We start from the raw sequence: 23630 nt of genomic DNA, 5'->3' as shown, positions 1-23630 counted from the left end.
GGTTTATCTACAGCTTTATCAATACTAGTTAAACAGTTGTATATATTTTAAAGGTCCCATGGTGCTCTTTGGATGCTTTTATATAGGCCTTAGTGGTCCCCTAATACTGTATCTGAAGTCTCTTTTATATAGACCTTAATGGTCCCCTAATACTGTATCTGAAGTCTCTTTTATATAGACCTTAGTGGTCCCCTAATACTGTATCTGAAGTCTCTTTTATATAGGCCTTAGTGGTCCCCTAATACTGTATCTGAAGTCTCTTTTATATAGACCTTAGTGGTCCCCTAATACTGTATCTGAAGTCTCTTTTATATAGGCCTTAGTGGTCCCCTAATACTGTATCTGAAGTCTCTTTTATATAGACCTTAGTGGTCCCCTAATACTGTATCTGAAGTCTCTTTTATATAGACCTTAGTGGTCCCCTAATACTGTATCTGAAGTCTCTTTTATATAGACCTTAATGGTCCCCTAATACTGTATCTGAAGTCTCTTTTATATAGACCTTAGTGGTCCCCTAATACTGTATCTGAAGTCTCTTTTATATAGACCTTAATGGTCCCCTAATACTGTATCTGAAGTCTCTTTCCCAAAATTCAGCCTTGGTGCAGAATTACAGCCATTAGAGCCAGTCCTACAATGAGCTTTCCTTAGGATGTGCCATTTCTGTGTCTGAAGTTATTGAGGAGGAGAGTGGGAGGGGCAAGGTGATGGGCTGCAGGTGTGACCAGTGCCATGTGCCAAGTGGCTGCAGCACCTGCACAGGCAGATAGACTCCCCCTATCACCTCCCCCAGTCTGAGCCTATGTACCCGCCCCCTGTGCCGGATTGGCTGACCTGTTCTTGCCACAGTTCTTATATTCTATCCTATTATTATTTCATGTATATTGTATCTATTATTTCACGTATATTCTGTATGTGTGCTGATATTTTGCTGCTGCAACACTGGAATTTCACATTTTTTTGGGATCAATAAAATCTATCTATCTATAGATCTTCTTGAATTCTCCTTTTAAGGATATTTGCGTTTAACCTGATACCATGTGTTTCATATCAAAATGGTTAGAACAAACTCAGCTTTCTGTACAGTGATGCCCACATTTGTTCCAGAGCAATGTATAAAGAGATAATTTGTCCCTAAAGCCAAAAAGTTGTTGATCGCTTTTTTAAATTTCTCAAATCTCTTGTGAAAACATACCCTCACTTAATTGTTTTGGTGCTTGAAATGAGTTTACAAAAGTATTGACTTCACAAAAGTAGCGTAATATATGAATGAAAAGAAATGTCTAAAATGAAATTTTGTAATATAGCTTTTTGAGTAGGAGTGTTGTCAAACATTGCTTGGACTCGCATCTTTTGTCCTCAGAGGGTTCATTTCAGAGTCATATTTATGATCAAAGTAAGTTTTTACTTCAAGAAATCTGCCTTGGTGTATTTGGTGCATACAATAAACATATTAAAAAGGGAACTAAAAATAAGACAAAGTACTACTACAGTCAGGAACGTAAATACAGAGTTAGATATAGTAAGATAACAAATATGTACAATATAATTGTTTTAGAAAGGAAAAAGAAGGATGGCTGTACAGTTTAGAGCAGGGTGTGCTATAATATTGATATATATAATATGTGCAATGGTGTGAACAAATACTGTATAGTGCTGTTGTCCTTTTTTCTTACCACTTGGCTGCTGCAAATGCTTCTGTGCTGCATGAAATCTAAAATCTAATCTAAAAAAACATTTTCTGTCAGAGAATGCAGGACTTTTTTTGTCGCATGAGCCAAAAAGCTGTTCTCCTCAGAGTGCTCCCCAGTGATCCAAGCAGCAGTTCATGCTCTGGTGTTAGGATAATTATTCATCAAGGAATGGACAAAGATCACTGGAGTTCTGTCAAAGTTCGTTTTTACTTGCAAGTAGAGTCAGTTTTACAGCACTTCAGAGTAAGCACAGAAAAATGACTGACTGTCTGTTCATAGCAGTGTCTTTTCATAACAATCGGGGAGTATAGAACGTTAAAAGAGATACTGTCTTTATCTCTGGTCAGGCCTGGCGTCTCCTCCACTCTGCTTCACAGGGTCGGTGGCCCTCATGACTATCTCATGAGAGGCAGAAATAGTTTGCACACGGACTTCATGCAAATAGTTTAACACTAAAAGAAAAGTAAGCATAACTTTTCTAACATCTGGAAAGCACAAAGACCCTACCCCAAGAGAAAAGTGATCCATAAAACCAGAGCTGCTACCACTGTCGTAATAAGAAGACAACAGGAAGGAGCAAAGCATAATCAGGCAGTAAAATAAGTGAGACTTGTCACGTTATAAAGAAAACACCTCGTTGTCTTTATAGAACATGAAAACACTTCTGCTTTGGAGTTGTTAATGAGTCCATTTTAATGTTTTATTGCCAATTATGTTTTTTTTTTTTATGAGTCATGTTCATGATGTTTGAAATAGATGCGAATTAGCAAATTTGCCTTTAAGTGGCATGCCAGACAAAAGAGATGAATAACCACAAAATGCATTTTAGATGTAAAACAGTGTTGTTGAATGCCACATATGACAGAATAATCAGGAAACCAATAGACCTCAGCAGGAGATGAAGTCAATTTAAAAAGTGTGTTTTTAAAAATCAATCAAAATGGGCTATTTTAGAAAGATTTTCCAGTCTTAATACAATTACTATCCCATTTGTCCTGTCCATAACGTCAGTGTCAATGTCAATTTATTTATATAGCACGTTTAAAAGCAACTGGGTTGACCAAAGTGCTTTACAAGGTAAAAACAACAATAATACAACAATTGAATACAGTGTACAAAGAACAAAGTACAAAGGAAAATGAATAAACGAATAAAAGTGAATAATGTCTTTCCTTAACTGGAAGGAAAGGCCAAGATGTGTTTCTAACAGTGATTTGGAGTGTTCGAGAGTAGGCCTAGTGGGCGGTTTTAATATGAAATGGTAAACTGTTCCACAAGTTAGGGGCAGCTACAGACAAGGCTCACCCAGTAGCGGTTCGGGCAGCCGCCAGGGGCAGTATTTTTTCATGACACATGTGGGCGGCACGAGCACTTAAAAAAAAGAACAAATCCTCTTTTCTACTGTATTATCTATCATTTCACCGTGTGGGGAATTGGCAAATTGGCGCCCCTGCTTGCTGGGAAGGTACCGTGCACAGAGAAGCTATGAGAAGGGGAAAGGGGAGGTGGGAGCGGGGCACAGTTCACCTCTGGCACTGATACAAGGGGAGTGGGGGGGGGATGATAAGGATCTATCGGAGATCTACCCCAACTTTTGGACTGCTCTCAGATTGCACTTACTCTGTCAGTCACTGTGACTCAAGCAGAGAGGAGGTTTTCAAAACTAAAGTTGATGAAGTCATACCTGAGGTCACCCATGTCCCAGGAACGGCTCACTGGCCTTTCCATCAATCATTCAATAGGGGAGCCGATTTCATACGATTACATCAGCGATGATTTTGCATCAAGGAAGGCCAGAAAGGTCAGGTTTTAGTTTTAGTTTGTGTTTTCTGTTCTTAGTGCTGTAGTATAATAATTACATTCTCTTTAGTGCGTTTTCACATTTGTGTGACGAAAGATTTGTGCTATTTAGAATATTTATTCTATATTTTATTTGCATATTATTCTTAATATTTTATGTTATTGTTGCTCTCTGCTCTTGTTACATTTTTTATATATCTGATTGTATATATATTTTTGGTACATTTATATATATTTATTTTTTATTATAATAACATAAGTGAAAGACAAAATTATATTTCTCAATTGCACAAATCCTTCATTAGAACATTTGAAAAACACACTTAAGAGTATTCAGTTATTTAACTATTGCAATTACAACAGGAAACACTCTTTTCTATCTCCATCGCCAACATTTTCAAAAGACAATGAACACAATTCTGCACAAAATAAAGTATAACAGTATAAATTATATTATAAAATAAATATACACTATAATATAGGGGGTTTCGAAGGGGGTCTCTCCCTGGGTGTAATTCAATGTAAAACCGCCACTGCCATCACCTCTGGTTATGGACCTGCTGTTTGGCACATCCAGGAGGAGCACATTGGCTGATCTCAGCACTCTTGCTGGAGTATGAGCATGAAAGAACTCGGCCAGGTAAGGCGGCACCAATCCTTGGATAGATTTAAAAGTTAACAATAAGGTTTTTAAAATCGATCCTGTAGCGAACAGTTAGCCAGTGGAGGGGGCGCAACACAGGTGTAATGTGGTCCATCTTCTTTTTTCCTGTCAGGAGGCAGGCAGCAGCGTTTTGGACTAGCTGCAGGCGTTGAATAGATGACTGGTCTTAAACCATATACAAAGAATTCAGCCCAGTCTCACGGCAGTTCGTGAAATGGTCACGTTATTTAATCGATTGATTCGTGTCCATGGACACGTTTATCTCGTTTTTTCCGTGGTGGTCAGCAAGTTATTTAAACTAATGTATTTCAATGGGAAGCATCTTTCGTGATCACAGCACGACTACAGTAGTGAGTAGTATGATATGCCGAAAATCCTCGCAGGGAGGTTGGTTGAGGTGGTAGATGGGTCAAACAACACAGGACTTTCCCCCCGGAGAGCGTGGATCATGTCCCGCGTGTGGCGTTTCCTTTCCCCGTTTTTCTTTTCCTAAACACAACCACTGTATAGATGCTTCCCGTTATGTGCTGACCAGCACGAAAAAACGACAAACGTGTCCGTGTACACAAATCAATAGATTAAAAATAATGTGACCATTTCACGAACTGCCTTGATACTGTGTTGAAGAATTGCAATAGTCAAGTTGTGAAGTTATGAAGGCATTGATAATAATAATAATAATAATAATATATTTTATTTATATAGCGCTTTACATGGTACTCAAAGACACTTTGCAGTAAAAACCAGCACATATAGCACATTAAAACAGATAAGCAATAAAACCAACACATAAAACAAGCATATTAAAAGCAATTAAAAACAATAAAACCAGTAACTATCAGGTGAGAAATGTAAGCCTATTGCATGCGGAAAGATAATCTGAAGAGGTGTGTTTTGATTAGTGTTTTGAATGTGTCCAGGTCAGTACAGTCTAGGATGTGTATGGGTAGGGAGTTCCAGAGGGAGGGGGCTGCAATGGCGAAGGCTCTGTCACCCCAGGTACGGTGCTGATTGCTCAACCTCTCTAAGTCATTAGGACGTAGATAGGCCTTTACCTTGGCTATATTTCTCAGCTGAAAGAAGCTAGACCTGACGACATACATAACACACATAAGAATCATAGCACTGTTTTGTTTCAAATACAAGAAGCTGTTTCCAGTATGGTTCGTTATAATTCATTCTAGGAACTTCAATTTGTTCGTTCGCATACAACTCCATCTTCATCACCGGGTAATGTCTAGATAAATTCAGGGTTGCAGTACATGTGTGAAAGGGGCTTTAGTTAGTTAGTTAGTTAGGAATATTACGTCTTTGGGTTACACTCCTTAGTGTTTTAATCGATACAGGACAAAGATGAGGACAAACAGTAACAAATAACATGATTTAAAATGCATGAATTCAGTGAAAATAGAAGTACATTTTTAATATATAAAAAAATGAAGAAAAAAAAGCTAGATGGAAGGCTTTGCATTCAGCACTGTGAGTCCATTTGGCAAGAGAATACTTTTTCGGTGGCTTTTATTTTTGTACAGTGCCTCCCCGAGGGTAAAAGCTCAAAGTGCAGAGAAGGGTGTGAAGGATCTGGAAAGCTTTACTCTTTGTATGTGCTTCTTATTTCTTGGTTGCAGCTTTCACTAGATCTATTTGCCATTCTCTGCTATTTCAGGTTATTCCTACCATTCAGATTTCCCACACTACATGACCATATTGAACAATAAAACACCATTTCCAGGTTTTGAACATCTTCCTATGTAAATACAATCTTAACAATGTGTTAAAAGAGGTGGGGAGGTGCCAGTTCACCTCTTGGGCACTGCCAAGGTGCTCTTGAGCAAGGCACCGAACCCCCAACTACTCAGGGCGCCTTTCCATGGGCAGCCCCCTCACTTTGACATCTCTCCATTAGTGCATGTATAGGTACTGATCATGTGTGTGTATTTCAGGCCTGTGTGTAATGTGTACAACAATAACAACAGAGTGAAAACATTGTAATTTCCCTTACAGGATTAATAAAGTATTATTAATATTCTCTGTGAAATTAAGGTGGCCATCAATCACCTTTTCAACACACTTAAAACTACTGACAATGTGATACATGTAATTTACGGAAGGGAGGGGGGTGTTACAACCCTCCCAAATAATCAAAACTGGCCAGTGCAACAACTCTGGACTCATTTTAAATTAAGTATTCAAGAATTATGCTTTTGACACTGATGAAAAAATGTCTCAGAGTTGATAAAGTGGACATGATGAGACCATTTAGAGAAAGTGATGTGTTAGTGACCTCTGCTGGTAAAGAGTTAGTGTTACAGTCAATGGCATTGAAGAATTACAGTGCTTATATTATGTTCATTTTCAGTTTCATAATTGTATTTAGAGGTTATATCAGAATAGGTTTACATGGTTTATGTTCAAGAAACACCATACTTTTGTTGTACTGCACATTGCTGCAGCTCCTCTTTTCACCCTGTGTGTTGAGCTCTCTGTTTTAGCTACAGAGTTAGGTAAGGACTACTAGCCAGTCAGAAGCAGAGTATAAGGGCGTGCCACCCTAGCAGCTAGACGAGCATTATAACGTGTGTTACAAAGTGACCACGTTTGTCTCTGAAGTAAAGGCTGGAAGACAATAGAGCTGTTTGGAGCAGTTTGTCAACAGTGTTTTCTGTTGGAGATGGTAAGTGCCTTTGGGGGGGACTTTGGGCTTTTTCACTTTGTAAACCTATAACACGCACAAAAAGATAAATAACAAAATAAAGGAAAGGGAAAAAGCCAAAAAGCATAATATGAGCACTTTAAGTGAACAGTATATTTGATCTACAGTACATGTAATCTCTATACTATAGAATAGATATAGTAAAGCCCAAACCCATCCATTTGGATGCATGATTCCACAAGCCAAGAAATACACAATACCATGTCTTACTCATTTCATTTCTTTATACTAACATTTGTATAGGCCTGTATCCAGTCACTCTCAGTCATTTATTCATTTCTAACATATTTCACCACATGTATTGTCCACGGCAGAGTGCTGAGTCCGTAATATTTTCCCTAGAGAGCAGCATCGAGAAGAAAAAGAAGAAATCCAGGCATGGGTATGACATCACACAGTGACATAGTAACTGCAGAGTAAATGCATCATTCTCTATGCCTTTTTAAATGATGAATGAATAAATATTTATATTTATATATTTATTTCTATGCATATATATGCCTACATGGGCTTGCAAGACAAAATCAAACAAGCCCAGGACCAGTATCCTACCTACACATTTTCAACAATGTTTTTTTTTAAACTAAAGCTGTAACATCCTGATTTTTGTGCATTTTATTTTGTCTGGTTTTTATTTTGAAATACTTACCTCTTGTGGAAGAAAATGTTTTATTCACTGCGCAGTGGAGACAGAAGTTCATTGCAGTAGCATTATTTCTGACCAAACTGAGTTTCTGGCCATGGTTTTTGAGAAAATCAATTAATGTATGTATCATGATTTTTTTTGGTGACTATTAGAAAAATCTTTTCTTTTCCCCAGAATCGATATTTCTCTATTTATTGTTTTTCACCAATGATTCCCCTACATATTTTCTGTTTATACGGTACCGCTGACTACATTGGGGGCTGGTCCTCCTGCTGCCAACACTGGGTGAAACTGAAGCCGCCGCTGCAGTGGTGATTTTATATCCTTTTTAGGGGGGGCTCAAGCCCAAAAAACAAACAAACAAATAATTTTTTTTTTTTTTTAATCAATTTTAGTGCTTCAAGTTAGAGTTTGCGAATGTGTCTGTTAGTGACAGAGGGTAAACAATTACAGGTTCAAATCAACAGGTTTAACATCCTGTGTCGCTGTGTCTAATGCTATGCACCTGTAACCCAGTCAACTTTCCTTGACTGGGTCAAGGAAAGTTTTCCTTGACTTCCCTAGTTTTTCTCATTATCATTTCATTTGATTCTGGTAGTCCATAAAGGGAATTTCGTAGTTTTTTCACATGTTCAATATTTGACATTTATCCTCTGTTATAATTATTCATAAATATATTCATTGTTATCCAGTGAAATTACTGATTTAGCAGGGGGGGTTAACACTTTTGCAAAGCACTGTATCCGTGTCAGATTCTCATAGGACCAAGGTTCTGAGCCCCTTTAAAGGTCTGCTCCTGGAATCGCCCCTGCGCTGCTGGATCCGGAGCATAGACTGTTAATATTAATGGACAATGCGTCCGGGTTCGGTGAAGTGCCCTAAACCTGCTTTCTATCTGAATTCCAGCAGGGGGCGACACGTGCAGTTGCAAAAGGAGGTTGGTTTCTGTAGAAGTCTATAAGAAAGTGACCCACTTCTCACTTGATTTATTACCTCAGTAAACATTTTCATAATGAGTTTATGGTCTCAATCGCTAGTTTTAAGTCTTTTGCAACACAGAAAGATGGTAATTTTTTTAATTATGGTCTCGTTGATTTTAAAATCGTCGTTAAAGCAAGGGGTGTTTTAGGGCCTGGCTACTTTGTGCCAGTGAAAGTGTGTAACATAACGTGTCTCCTCCCTCCTCCCTCTCATCTAAAATTGTCACATCCGCAACCAGGATGGCTGTGCCCGTAACGGCAAACTCAACGACTCGTAGCTAAGGGGGTAAGCTTCGCTTCAGAACTCAAACCTCCTATTTTGTTGCTACCGAACGATCACCCGACGTTAGCATTCCATTGGCTGCCATTAATTTTGACGTCACTTTGACAGTGAATAACTTTACATCTGAAGTGTTTAAAGAGTTTATTTGTCCATTGTTTATTTCTAAAGAAACACGAAAATGTATAAAAGGCTCCATTACCGTTCCACCGGTTGCGGGACGGCTGCTGAACGGCTCCGAAACGGATATGCAGAGCTTCTATTTTTGCCGCACGCCAGAGAGCTCCGCAGCAATTCAGCACAATTCAGATTGTGTGGGACAGGAAGTCGAGCACAGAAACAAAATAAAACATCTGGTTAATTTTCAAAAGAAAATACACCGTGCTCATGGCGGATCATATTTCCCTGCACTACACCTTGAAAACACAGCACAGAGCGGTTTCCCCTCTACTCCTCTGGATGGAAACAAACTGTTGTTGGTTTTGTAGTTTTATTCTACCTGAATTTGCAAGATCTTGTGGGTCCTCGTGACTTCAGCTGTCAGTCATGGCCGCAGCTGTTCCGCAACAAATCCGGACCTGGTGGGTACTGACGGACGGCACAGCACAGAGCCTTTCCGCAGCGGAGCCGTTCTGCAGCCATTCTGCAACCGGTGGAAATTAGGAGTTATGGCAGTGGAGTTGGTCGTCGGTTCAATCCCCAGACTGACAAGATAAAATGAAAGTCAAAGAACAGCGCTTGTCCCTCCCTCATTACCACCACTGAGGTGCCCTTTAGCAAGGCTTTTAACCTCCAACCGCTCCAGTGGAGCTGCTCAGTGGCCAGCAGATCAGAGTGTGGTTGTCCTGGGCAGCTTCCAGGTATGAATGTGGAACTGTGTGAATGTGTTCAGGGTGTTCCTGCAAAAGAGAGGCTGCATCTCAGTGAACCTCCCCTGAATAAATAAAGGTTAAATAAAAAAATGTCTCTGTAGCAGAGGTTTTTATAAAAATAGGCTAACGATTGTGTCATAACCACGCGACTTACTGTCGCATAGTTGAGAAATTACCGTAAAGTACAGGAGATCGCAGGCAGTTTCGACTTACATTAACTGTTTAAGTTAAATTAAAGGTGCCCTGCCATACAAAACCATTTTTACTTGCATTTTTTTAAATATGTTAGGTCCATATGTGTTTGTGTTATGTTGTGAATGTGAAAATGAACTGCTACCTCGTCTGTCAGCTCTAGCCACTGAAAAGAAATGAGCAGAGAAATCAGGCCAATTACAAAAGTCAGTCTGACATCATATTGCCTGAGCTCATTACTATTCATTAGCTCGCCCAGTTGGGCTGGGTAAAGGATTCTGACAGCAAGGCTCTCATTGGCTAGCTGTTAGCCAATCAGATTCAAACAGCTTAGCTTGTTGAATATTAATGAGAACTGGCAGAAATCGAGCTGAGTCTTCCTGTAGGCTTTCTATACCGCTCTAGAATGGCTTGAAACAAGGTAACCAAGGCATTTTCTCCACAAACAAATGTTACAGAGTCCATGGTAGAACTTCAGACATTACCACAAAGTAATGAAATATGTGTGGCAGGGCACCTTTAATAATGTTAACTAGCATTTTAGTTAGCAATAATTAGCCTGTGCCTATGTTATCTCCTTACATATACCTATGCTCTCCATCTCTGCAACATTGGGAATGATTGAGATTTCTCTTGGCACAGCTACCAGAAGACTTCCAACTTTCAGACAGGTTGCTCACGTCACATCTACATTGTCTCTCTCAGTTGGAGGCTGCGCAGTAACGCTCAGCGCTCACCGGAAAAGTGCTTCTAATATCCTTCACTGGTTTCCGTCCAGAGCAACGTGATCTGTTGGTCCATTATATATACTGTCTATGGGCCTACTCATAGCAGATCTCCACAAACCAATGGGTGACGTCACACAGGCGCTGTCCATTAATATATAGTCTATGGTCCGTAGAGAATGCCTGTCGAAAATCCAACTCAAAACTAACTTCACTACGGTGTGTTTCCCTTTAAAAAAAAAAATACGACGTAACGTGACGCATATGCCTCCAGCCATATACCCTTGCGTCCATCCTCACGCGTCATCCATCCAGCGCACCCCTCTCCTCTCTTCTCCTCTCCTCTCCTCCCCTCTCCCCGGGTGTGTGAGCCAGGATCACCGCTCCATGTAGCGGAGAACCGCATGGAAACAGTGAAACCCGAGGCGATGGAACCGCGAAAGGACTAACAGCGTTACGGGAAAGGGGGCACAGGTAAGCGAGGCCTGTAGGCTTGTCATTGAACTCCTCAGTGCCGTTAGCCGCGACACAGCTGTCATTTTGCGGAGCATTGGGAAGTGAAGAGCTAGAGCGTTGTGTACATCAAGAATAGAAATAATCTAAGAATAGAGTAGCCGTGCAGGAAATGTGTGAAGCTTGTTGTTGGAGCCGGGTGTATTCCGCGAGTCTCAAGCTATTTCAGCTGTGTCTGTTTATTTTGGTGCAGCTGATGGAGGGATGCTGCTGCGCAGTGCGCTCCTCCGACAGATGTTTGCGCGTCTTGTCATCCTGTGCGCCCATGTCCCCAGGGCCTTTGGGCGTCAGGTCCATGTTGTGCACCGGTGTCAGCGTCATTACAGGATATACTAGATATTATATCTTTTCATGGTGAATTGGAAACGTCCGTGACTGCTTCCCCGGCGCTGCATGCAGAAACTGCTCACTGTGTCTTAAACCCAAAGTAGGTGACATCCATGTTTGTAGCAGGGAAGTCTGGCTGCAGTTTGACCTTGCAGCATTTCTGTGTTTCAGGAACGTAGGTCCCACCTGACAGATAACAGAGGCACAGCTCCTTTTTTTATATGTTCCCACTGAATTACTGTAATAATATTAACGGTTTATCCAATTTCCAGGAGGCTGTATGGAGTTAGCTCAGTGTTCATTGAATTTACTACCACTTCTCTTCCACATCTTTAATATAAAAGCCTATTCCGTAATGTAACAGAACAGCGCACACTCGGAAATCAATGGTATACATATAGAGCTAAGTTTGGTTGGAGTTTCTGTCAGATCTTCCTGAAAAACCCTTGGCACAAAAACACATGCTTTATTTTGAGAGCTAATACTGACTGATGGTTTCATAATTGTCTTCTTATGTACCCCAAAAATGCTCAAATATTGTCAGAGTTAAGCGTTTGCATACAGCAAAGTGCACCACATACAAGCAAGCACTCTTAAATAAATACTAACATGGACAGATTTCGGGACAGTGGGCCCCTGGGCACAGATATGTAAAAGGCCCCACACCCCATTCCAAACTTGGAGCAAGACAGAATGAAAAATACACTATGTAGTCATTTTTCTCTCTCTCTCTTTCTAGTTGTTTTGCATCTTTTTGTATTGTTTCAAGTCTCTCTTATGTTTTTTTAGTCACTTTGTAGTAATTTTGGCCCCTGGCCCTGTGCCCCTTAGGCCGGTTCAGTAATCCGTCCATACATATGAACCTTTATTGTGTGAATGCTGACATCTTTTTTACATTGGTGGTGTAATTCAACTTCTCAATGAAATTCAGACCATTCCCACTTTTCCAATTATTCTCACTACTTCAACTTCTTTTTACGGATTTATGCTATTAATCCAGTTAAGCTTTAGTAGTTTAGCTATTCAGCATTCACACGCATTTTCTAGTTTATTTATGATAGATCATTTTTATGATGACTGGAAAGATTTGTTTCCACAGCCTGTAAACACATAAGAACAATAAGGAACATGAATCACAAAAAACATATCCACAAAGAACGTAGTCTTGCATTGCCATACATATCTCCACAGCGCTGTGTCAGTGCTGCAGTATGGTTCTGGCTACACCGCGTATGTGTTTTGGGATAGGGCAAAAAAAACACCCTGGCTTTTTTTATTTTTTTATTTCATTAAACCAATCACAACTGTCCTGGGCAGCGCTAAGCCCCGATATCGGAGATAGCGAGAGGAGAGGGACATCCGGCATGTGAGAGACACACCGGTATCAGGCTTTATCCCAGCAGCGTACTTCCATTGAGCCAGACTACAAGGAACACAATGCATTCACAGGAACATGAGTCCATTGAGCATTATTGCTACCTTGCTTATTGCAGTGATGGCAGAGGGCACAAAGCACTGTGTTGCTGACTTGCTGCAAAAAAGCAAAATCTTTATATCACATTAGATTATAATTAGATTATAATCTTTATCTAGTATATTCATCTAATCTCTAGTCTGAATATCTAATAACACTAAACACAAGACACAAACACCTAACAAGTAATATTTCAGTGAAATATAGGGACGTGTTTCCAGATGATGCATCTTAAATATCTTGTTAAAGCTACATTGTGTAAGAATTTCTCCCATCTTGCGGTGAAATTGTATATGACAACCAACTGAATATTACTTTCTAGCCTTTCCTCCTACGGTGGCCGAACCCGAAATTAGCGCTCTCCATCGTTTACATGCAGCTGTTCTAGCCACTCCAATATTAACTTTGGTCTTGTTGCTTTGCCTGTCGTGTTGTTAATCGTTTTAATTCTCTTTTTCGCTTCCCCGGGCGAGTAATCTCCCCCTGGCATTCTTCACGGTGCCAATAGGTGTTAGAGGGCGAAATGCAGAGGTACGTCCCTCTTTGGCTAATGTATTTTAAAGATGGAGTCGCTACATGGCGGCCGTCATTCGAGCGAGTCGCTCCTATGTATTCTGAATGATTCTGAATGGCAGATTCTACGCTTACGAGAATACTTTGATTAGTTGGTGGAAGTAATTACACATGAATGAGCGCATATTTGTGAAAGAACTAAGGTTTTTTTGTTAAGAATCAACTCAAAAAATTACACAATGTGGGTTTAAGTAAAAGAGTCTTGAAAACATCTTGTTTTGAGTCGTATCTCAGATGAAACAAGCTTTTGGACATCTCATAAGCTCTCCTCCTGCTCACGTTCCACACAAGTGGCGGACTGACCGTCGCCATGGTGACTTGGCAATCCTTTTCACAGCATGGTGTTTTGCTCAGACGTGCCCATGGTGGGAAAATCTTTAATTTTTTTTTTCTCCCTGTGATAACTCTAGCAACACACAGAACTATTGATCCTTAATAGTGTAACACTGAAGCAGTGGTCTCACAGCACTACATGCAACATTTAATTTCAGATCTTTTTTTGTGCAAAATCTCCAAAAGCTCCTGCTTGTTGTTTTTCATTCTCCCATCTGTCTCCTCTGAACTGTTGGCTCTAGTTCTAATCACACCATTTAACTCTGTTAGTTGCTGTTACTGCAGGGGAGGAAACCACATTTCCATATAATCAATCAATCAATCAATCAACATTTATTTATATAGCCTTTTACAGCAACCAGCATCCAAAGTGCTTTACATCAAGGAACAAGAATAAAACATAGCATACTGTAAAATCAGCTCTGATAGAACATAACAATACAGTAAATTTAGTCAATGATAAAACATAACATACAGTAAAATCAGACGATGATAAAACATAACATACAGTAAATTTAGACAGTGATGAAACATAACATACAGTACAATCAGAAAAGGTTACATAAAAGCAGGAGGAAATAGGAAAATGTCACAGCAATACTTTGTATTAAAAGCCATTTAAACCATCTAAGTGGTTTATGCCGGATGGGGCCGTTCTGTGTGGAGTTTCTTCCAGGTGCTGCATTATCCTAGCCTGGTCCTACCAGACTCTCGCTCAACTCCTTCACCAGCTCGCTGGAAAATCTAACTTTTCCCGAACCCCGTGGGGAGGAGGGCCGCGACATCGTGGCCACCAACACAACTCAGCAAAGATTGTTCTTGCTCGGGCTTTAACTTCTGGCTATTCGGCAGCGTTGCCACAACGGACCGGATGGCTTCGCTCGCATCTTTCTAGCGCATGTCCTCAACGTCATCGTTCTCAGCCACTCCCTCTGTTCGCTGATTGGACCGCCAAATATTTGGCCAGAGAAAACCCAAGAATATACCGCAAACTCAGACGGAGTACTGAAGGGAAATGAAAATTGAGCGGAAGTACGTAGGAGGGCGGAGGGCGTAGCCAAGCTAGCATTATCCTCCCTTAGTCCAAAGACATGCAGGTTCATTGTCACCCTAATAACTGTAGGATTGTGAGTGTGAGTGGCTGTCTGTCTCTAGCCATGTAGAGACAGACAGCCATTCACTGCCAATGCTCACCAGCTAGTTGCTAACTGTGTCTGTCTGTTTGTTCGCTAAGCAAGGTAGCGTACGGTGTACTTTTTCCCTGAAAACATCTGCCTGCTGGGGCTAATTACTGTAGAACAGTAAGACTGAACTGAAACACTAAAGTTGGAGGCCAGAAAATCTAAACAATGAACTTGACAGTTGATATAAAGGTATGTAAACCTGCACATGATCCGCAGTAAAACCGCTCTGCGCTGGCTGTGCCATTGTTTTCCTTTGGGGAGATCAGCGGGGACAACTCGGAGGAAGCGTGCCCCTTGGCGCTCAAATTAATCAGTTCAAATTATTTCAACTTTGACCTTGTTTCCGCTGACCTTTCAAGGCGCAACCAAAGCCAGAAGCAATGATGATGTATACCTGAGCTATGCATTGCGGAGCAGAGGCTCTACGCCCTACCTCACGGACTTACGTCTGATCAAGTGTACTGTAGGTGGCTTTAGGGTTAGGGGTTAGGGGTTAGGGTTAACAGAAAGTTTGTGGATCCTGGACCGCCCCGACTCTTTGCTGAATCAGAAAACTTTCTGTTGCTGCCGTTAGACCCAGCCCTGCCACTGACCACGGCCCGCTCTGACCCCTGCTGCAGGCTGAATTTGAGCCGGACTTTCGTTCGGAGAAAATGTTGTACTTTATTGCGCTGTTGTCCATTAGGTTGTCATGACTTCGCAAGTGATTGACGTCCTGTCACTCTTGCAGTGGCTCATCCTCAAAGTGATTGCAACTTCATAACATTTCATAAAATTCTGAAGCAGAGACAGCAATAATTTAGTATTGTATATAACAAAAAAAAACTGGTAATGTGATCCATTGTTATTGTAAAAATATTGATTAGAGCAGCTAAAAACTTTTCTCTTAAAGTTGTTAAATTCAACGTGTGTGACTTTAGTGTCACACAGTGTTTTGATTTGACTTTACTGTTTTGGTTAGGTCTTACCATTTTTCTTCAACCTCATTTCCAACTGTTTTCAGCAACTACAAAAAAGCTCTGATAAACACTGTATTATACCGAGACCGAAACAGAGCTAAAAGGACAGTGGATATTGGTCTTCTATTTGTCCAATGGACCGAAACACAACTTTAAATGCTAAAACTGCTGAATGTGTAAATAGGCAACTGTTGGCTTACATGTTTGCTATAACATAACAGGGATATATTACTATTTTTAACACAAAGAAAAGGATTAAAACTTTAAAAATTACTTTCATAGTCTATTATTGCATCATATCATCTTCATCCTAAATGTAGCCGAGAGAGCGAAAGACATTGTGTGTAGTCTTCGGTCTCCTCATTACATAGCATTAACATGATTGTGAATATTGATCTCCTGTTGTATACTGTATATGCTCTTTGCTTGTCTTGCCTCTGGGAAAAATAGTTCACACAGACTATTAGCATGATCACTTAGGCTGTAGCGCTCTGGCATGCTTTTAATCGCTGCTGCTTGGCTCACTAATGACAAATCCATGGTGTAAGATATTTTGAGCGTTTGACCTGATTAAAGTAACGCCATGTGCCTTTTTTCTACCCGGAACTTGCAGCCAAATGAGGGCTAAATCGTGTTCAAATCTTGTGAGACCACGGTGTAAGAAAACTGTAAAAGAAACCCTTTGCCGGGCTTAACATCAAACAAATAAACAAGAAAAGTTCAAGTTGTGGTAGAACTTGCGACATTATGTTCGCCTCTCCCTTTTTGCTTTCGCCCTCTGTGTTAAGTGCTGATTGATGGTCCTGTAAGAGCTGTGCTGTAGTTTTATTGCTGTGCTCTGCTGGATCTTAGCTAAGCTAGTATGCATCCACTGCAGCAGTAGGATGACTCTGCAAGATTGGCCTCATCTGTGTACACTGTAAAAAACCAAAAGTCACTGTTTGTGCTCTTTACTGAACGCTATTTCCATCTCGCGTTTACTGAGGAGAGATTTGATGAATGTGTGAGTATATGCCTGACCCTTCTCCAGCGATGCCCTGCTTTTACAATTATGCACTTTTCATTCTTGAACCACGTGCATGTCCACAGAGCAACAGAGGCTGGAAGGAAAGTTGTGAGCTTAGAATTATAAGGTTCTATCTCCATTTAGGGTAGTTTTGAGATATTGAGCATCAAAGTTTTTACATCCCAGCTGGCGAAACTGTTATGTAGTATGATCTACTATTAATAACTAACAAAATATTTATATTTTATATTTATATTTATATATAAAATAACACCACACAGGCCTTAATAAACACCGAATGGATCAGATTATGTCAAAAACTCAATTTCGACCAAAAGTGGAGATAGAACCTTATAATTCTAAGCTCACGAAGTGTAGCTGCTCATTGTGTTGCTCTCCAGTCTGCTCTTGTGGTTTATGTTTTCCATTAGAAGTGTCATTGGTGGCACTAACAATTTGCGGTGAAGGCTGTCTAGATGTGAGTGTCTACATATACCAGAATGCATTGCACATGAGCTGCTCAAAAGCTTCAGCATGTGTTCTTTATGATCCCTACTGCAAGCCAGTGTTTTTGCTTGCTTGACAAATGCAAACACAACATGCATTGCAGTATGTCGACAGTGAAAGTCACCCAAATGTTATGCAGCTGGAGCTCAAATACTACCAGTCGGCTCTTACTTGTCCGCTGCACATTTTGGGCTCCCATCGGTAAAACCTAAACCTCATATAACCCATCACATTTTAATCTGTTTTGGGATTAGTATGACTTGATAATGTGAATTATAAAATAAACATGTGTGCGACCCAGTAGTGAGACTAAAATGCTGGTGTTTAGGATGACGCCAATTAGACCGTTATTGTGCCACAATCATATCTGAGTTTCCACTGGCCGAAAGCTATTATGCTCATGAAAAAGAGGAGTCTGGTTAAACACTTTGCTCTTATCAGTGTTGATAACAGATCCTTAAACATATATTTATTAAGGCTGAGTCTGCGGTCACTACCACAAACACTGAACAGCTTGTGAGTGGTGGACACAATAGGTCTTTCTGACACATCACAGTAGGAAAAGTACAGGGGTCAATATTAGAATGAATGATGGTAAAGATTGTAAATTTTCCAGATTTTGCACTGTCTGATTATTTCTTACCCCCAAGAGAGGAAGATAAGATACATGATGTGGTTCCATGTGTTTTATTTTAAAAGATAATTTTTTGCAGCATTTTCGGCCTTTATTTTGACAGGGCAGCTGAAGACATGAAGGGGGAGAGAGAGGGGGGAATGACATGCAGGAAAGGGCCGCAGGTCGGAGTCAAACCCGGGCACGCTGCGTCAAGGAGTAAACCTCTATATATGGGCGCCCGCCCTACCAACTGAGCTATCTGGGCGCCCATGTTTTATTGTTTTCTAAAACACAAGAGCATCAAATACAGTAGATGGATCTCATATCCGTAACTGATCTCTGTGTTTAATATGAAACAGAGGAGTATTACTGTTTATTTGCACAATTGCAATGCTTAAGGGTTTAAAATAAAGAATAAAAACAGGTTGACGCTAAAAATAAAAGGATAATACGCACAGTAGGTAAATAAAATCGAGTTTGTCCATGATGCAGTGCCCCTCATTGATCAGTGTTCAGATAGGGAAAGTGTTGGGAATGACCAAAGGGGCTTTGGATGAGCAACACGCAAGACACAAACATATATACACACTCAGTGGTGAATGGCTCTCCTGGTTTAACAGCAGTGACTCAGTCTTGTAGACTGCGGGGCTGTAAACCTCTTTGCCAGCGTTTGCCTCTTTGTCGAATGGGAATACACAGAGCATTCAAGGAGTGAGTCACGCTTTCCCACACACAGATACACACCACTCCCTCCCCCACCCTGTCCAACCTATGGGGTGCACGTTGTGAGTTGCTTTACCACTGCAGTCTGCTCTGTCCCAGCGAGGAAGGGGAGCTTTGTTACACCTATGTGTCTCTGGCAGCATCGTACTCTTTTCTCGCATTATGTTTTGCTACAGCCAGTATTGTGCTCTCTATTCAACCCTGTCATTGTTTTTTCTACTTTCAATATACTGTAAATGGGTCATATCATCATAGACAGCAAGGACACACTCTTTCATAAGATAAACCGCAGAGTCTCCTCTGCTGCAGACAGTGTGTGTGTGTGTGTGTGTGTGTGTGTGTGTGTGTGTGTGTGTGTGTGTGTGTGTGTGTGTGTGTGTGTGTGTGAAATCACGTCTGTCCAAAGTTCTGTGTGTTTCCAGATTAAAAGCTGTTGTCCATCTTCATCTATCTAACATCCTTTCCTCATCTACTCCCTACTCCACCTGTCTTTCTCTCCTTTCTCACCTTCACAAAGTCCCTGACACGTGCCGCCTCCTCCTTTCATCTCATTGGCTCTCTCTCCTCTCCTCCTCCTGTTTCCTCTCCTGTTCCCTCTCCTCTTCTCTTCTGTCTCCTCTCCTTTTTCCTCTCCTTCTCTTCGTTTCTTTCTCCTTCAAAACACTCTTTCTCCCGTCTCTCTCACCCCCTCATCTCTTTTTCTCTACCTCTTTGTGTCCTTCCTGTCAGCACAGAAGCTGCTTGCGTGTCTACCTTACTCAGGCTGTCCGGGGCTGTGGATGGTGTTACATAACAGGCCTAACTTAATAAATCCTGTATGATGTGCTGTGATGGGCTTTCATCTGTTGTGTGTTGGAGAACATGCCGCCTTCCACGGGCCTACTGCATGTCACACTGTGTAGAGTACAATTATAAAATCACAATTATTTAAAAAAAATAAATCAAATGATAACTATGTTACACTATACAAGTGTATGCACTGCTCTTCCAAGTCATATTAATAATTTGTACATTTAATCTAGTAAAAAAATAATGAATAATGATTTAATTCTGTCTTTGTCTGTGTGTGCACACATTTCCATATGCGTGCGTATGTGAAAAGTATTCATTTGTTCCATAATCATCATGAAACTGTCATACTCCCTGTGGCTTTGATCTAAACAGTCCCAGCAGCCAATCAAATGTAAGTAATGGCTGCAGGTTTGGTCCCATTCATAAATTCCATGACTTTAGCCTTCTTTGACCAAAACAGATGTATGTGTAACCATAAATTAATCTGGCAGCACAAATCATACAGTACATAACATACTTACTAAGTAAATCCTGAAACAAACAGTGGGGTTCATTCTTAAATGAAAACTAAATAAAAACATATTCACCTGTGTTGGTCCCCAAGTGACAAGTCCTAAAATAATGGCTGACACTGGTCTGGGGCACGGTTATTATAGTTTTGCCGTTTTCATTCGTTTTTATTTTTATTTCGTTTTGACTTTTTTTTTTCAAATTCAGTTTAGTTTGAATTAGTCTTTAAAGCGGGTTTGCTAGTTTCGTTTAGTTTTTATTTCTTGAAAATGCTTAGTTTTAGTTTAGTTTTTATTAGTTTTAGCAGTAAGTGCAAAATGTGTAAGTGACGTGTTCCAGGAAAAAAAACATATAATAGCCAACAGACTGAAGAAGACATACATAAACAGGTTTTTTGAACTTTGGTTCGAGTAAAGTGGCAAACATTTTATAGTCAATCGACAAACACAGTTGTGTAGACATCCCAGTATCAATCCACATATTAAACCACGCTTCCTCACGCTTTTAGTGTTCCTGCGTATTTACTAACCAGCATATTATAGTGTTCTCTGTCCTACGGTTGTCTCCGTCATGCTGCCTGGCCCTGTATCCATACATCCACGCCCTGTACCGGGGTTAGCTTCTGTTTTGGGGAAAGGGGGCTTTGCGTTCTCCTTTACCTTGTTAAAGGAACACGCCGACTTATTGGGAATTTAGCTTATTCACCGTAACCCCCAGAGTAAGACAAGTCAATACATACCCTTCTCATCTCCATGCGTGCTGTAATGCTGTCTGACGGCTCCAGCGGCATCAGGACAGCACAGAACATGCAGGTGAATGGTTCCAGCAATCCTACTGCTCCGAATAAGTGACAAAATAACTCCAACATGTTCATATTTACATGTTGTGATTTGTAGAGTCACAGCGTGTACAAAAAACAGCGTAACATGAGACACAGCCGTCTTCTAACTGTAAACAAACCGGGAACTATATTCTCAGGCGGAAGTACGTTGTTTTTTGTGACTCGTTATTTTGTCACTTTTGTCACAATTCGGAGCAGTAGGCTAGTTGGAACCAGTTACCTGCAGGATCTGTGCTGGGCTAAGCTAATGCTGGAGCCGTCAGACAGCATTACAGCACGCACGGAGATGAGAAGGGTATGTATCGACTTGTCTTACTCTGGGGGTTACGGTGAATAAGCTAAATTCCCAATAAGTTGGCGTGTTCCTTTAAGGTAAGCTAGGTTAGACTCCTTGTGCGCGCTTCTCAAATGTACTTTCAAATTCGTGGGATTTTTCCCTGTAATAAATTGTCCATATATTTTACCATCTTCCGCTGCAAGGCACTTGCTTTTATCTGACACAGTCATAATCGAATAGGACTCTGCTGCTTTCTTCCGACTTTCGGTACCGCCATGATGCCAGGCGAGGGGCACGGTCGTGTTGTGTTCAATTCGACATGGAATGTCGGAATTTCTGGGTTCCCAGTCAGATACTATAGACGTCTACGGTCTCACGGTCGGAAAAATATAACGTTATTTGCTCTATGAAAGACATTGACAAAGACCAAAACTAAGGACATTTACTCAATCATTTTATTTTATTAAAAATTACAGTCATTGCAGTTTTAGTTTAGTTATCGTTTTTTTGTAATGCCTCGTTTTTATTTTTATTTCTATTTCAGGTAACAATGTTTTTTTACCACCTAGTTTTCATTATTTTGTTCGTTTTCCATAACAATTATAACGTTGGTCTGGGGTCGATAATGTTTCTGAACTATAACTACTCGGATTGTTCATAGTGAGTCTAGACTGAGTCCGATGTGGACTTTAATAATAGTACAGTAATCAAACAGCAGTGCCTTTAACCTTTAATCATTCTGAAAATGGATCTAAATATAGAAGGCAATCATGAGAAATGAGACCACAGGTGTGTGTGTTCTCAACGGTGTCAGGCTTTGAAACAGTGTGAAAAATAGGGAAGTGTCTCTGGGGGGGTCTTGTAGCCTGAGAAGCCAGACCCACATTAAGATGTTGGGTCTGGGAACTCACCATTGGCAGGGCTCAATCCGAGGGGCGGGTTAAACGTTTGTCTTTCAAATTCCCTCTGATAGCGCTGCAACCAACCAGAGCAACACTAGTTGATAGATTAAACTTTTGCCGTATCCGGTCGGCAAAACTCCGAACACATCTTCCTTTTTTAAGAGTGACTTCAGTGCCGTTCTTTGTTTTTTTCTCAAAGAAAAGTTTAACTCCAAGTCTTCCAGAGTCGCGGCCAAAGCCGATTCAAAAGACCGCTGTTTGCCAGCAGCAGCAGCCATCTTCTTTGTTTTCAAGTAGCAGGGAATTCACGCGGAACCATCGCAACTCTGCTGTCATTATGTTAAGCCCAACCACCGACTTTATACACGATGTGATTGGCCTGACTAGAGTTTGGTTTTACCAGCTCGCAAGCCAATAGAGAGTTGCTAGACTGACCCTAGGGTGCGTCTGATTTCTAGGCTAGGGGTCTTGACACCTAGGACCCCCTGAAAATCTCTGAATCAAATACAGTCAAGGGAGAAGCCCAAAGAGAGTCCATGAAAAGCATCGGAACAAAATATTTCTGCAACGTTTTGATGGATTGGAAATACTTTGGTATGTGGCAAGTGAATTAATATGAAGTAACTTTTATCCACGAACAGATTTCTCTTGGCACAGCTACCAGAAGACTTATAAATTTCAGACAGGTTGCTCACGTCACATCTACGTCGTCAAGCTCAGTTTGAGGCTGCGCAGCATCACCGGAAAAGTGCTTCTAATTACTTCACTGGTCTCCGTTGAAGTATGTCGCTGTTTCCATTTCTTTCACTGTCTCACAGGAATTTTGTTAAACCTTTTCTTTTTTTCCACTTCCTGCTTTGCTCCCGTCATAACTACTACGGCCAATCAAGGGAGCCACCAGTATAAAGATATAGCTCGTAACTGCTGCTTAAACGTTTATCGGGGAAGTCTCTTAATATTAATCATCTCTCTTTCTGGGTTGAAGGTCACGTGACACAAAATGTAGGTACCTGTGATGTTATTCTGTAGATTAAAACAAATATAAAGTGATTACAACTATTTTTTTTTATGGAAATTTGGAAATTCTCAAGTTGAAATTGTTGGATATTTGCAAGTTGAAATCACTGTTGAAAATTAGTAAATCCGCAAGTTAAGATTGACTCATACAAATGAAACCACATCCATTCATCACAAACACTGCCGTGTAGGGTTGGGTACGTTTGGATTTTTATGATTCCGATTCCTAAACCGATTCTTGAAAAACTGAAAAATGAAGAAAAAAAAATTAAATTGAAAATGATTTAAATTTAACAATATCTTAACGTTTTAAAGTACTTAAATATGTAAAAAGTAAACCTAAGTCACCTAACACATAACTACAATAATTTAACAAATAACAGTTACACTATTAACAAGTAACAACTAAATGAATGTTGTTGAGTTGGTATGCCAACCAGCTTCAAACTTTAGCAGTTCTTTTGCAGAAAAATGACCATATTTGCCTTCTCTGGCAAGGTACAACACCTC

At 40.5% G+C, this 23630-nt stretch overlaps 1 protein-coding gene across 1 annotated transcript in view; it reads left to right on the top strand.

The window, feature by feature from the left end:
* Positions 1-10929: 10929 nt before the first annotated feature.
* The window catches only part of snphb (syntaphilin b), a 34014-nt gene continuing 21313 nt past the window's right edge, over positions 10930-23630 (top strand). The window contains exon 1 of the mRNA XM_028582638.1: positions 10930-11040. The gene's annotated coding sequence lies outside the window, so the exon portion shown is untranslated. The remainder of the gene's footprint in view (positions 11041-23630) is intronic.

This window comes from Perca flavescens, chromosome 7 (genome assembly GCF_004354835.1).
Source record: "Perca flavescens isolate YP-PL-M2 chromosome 7, PFLA_1.0, whole genome shotgun sequence".
NCBI classification, from domain to species: Eukaryota; Metazoa; Chordata; class Actinopteri; order Perciformes; family Percidae; genus Perca; species Perca flavescens.
This window is presented reverse-complemented; position numbering and strand designations above follow the sequence as displayed.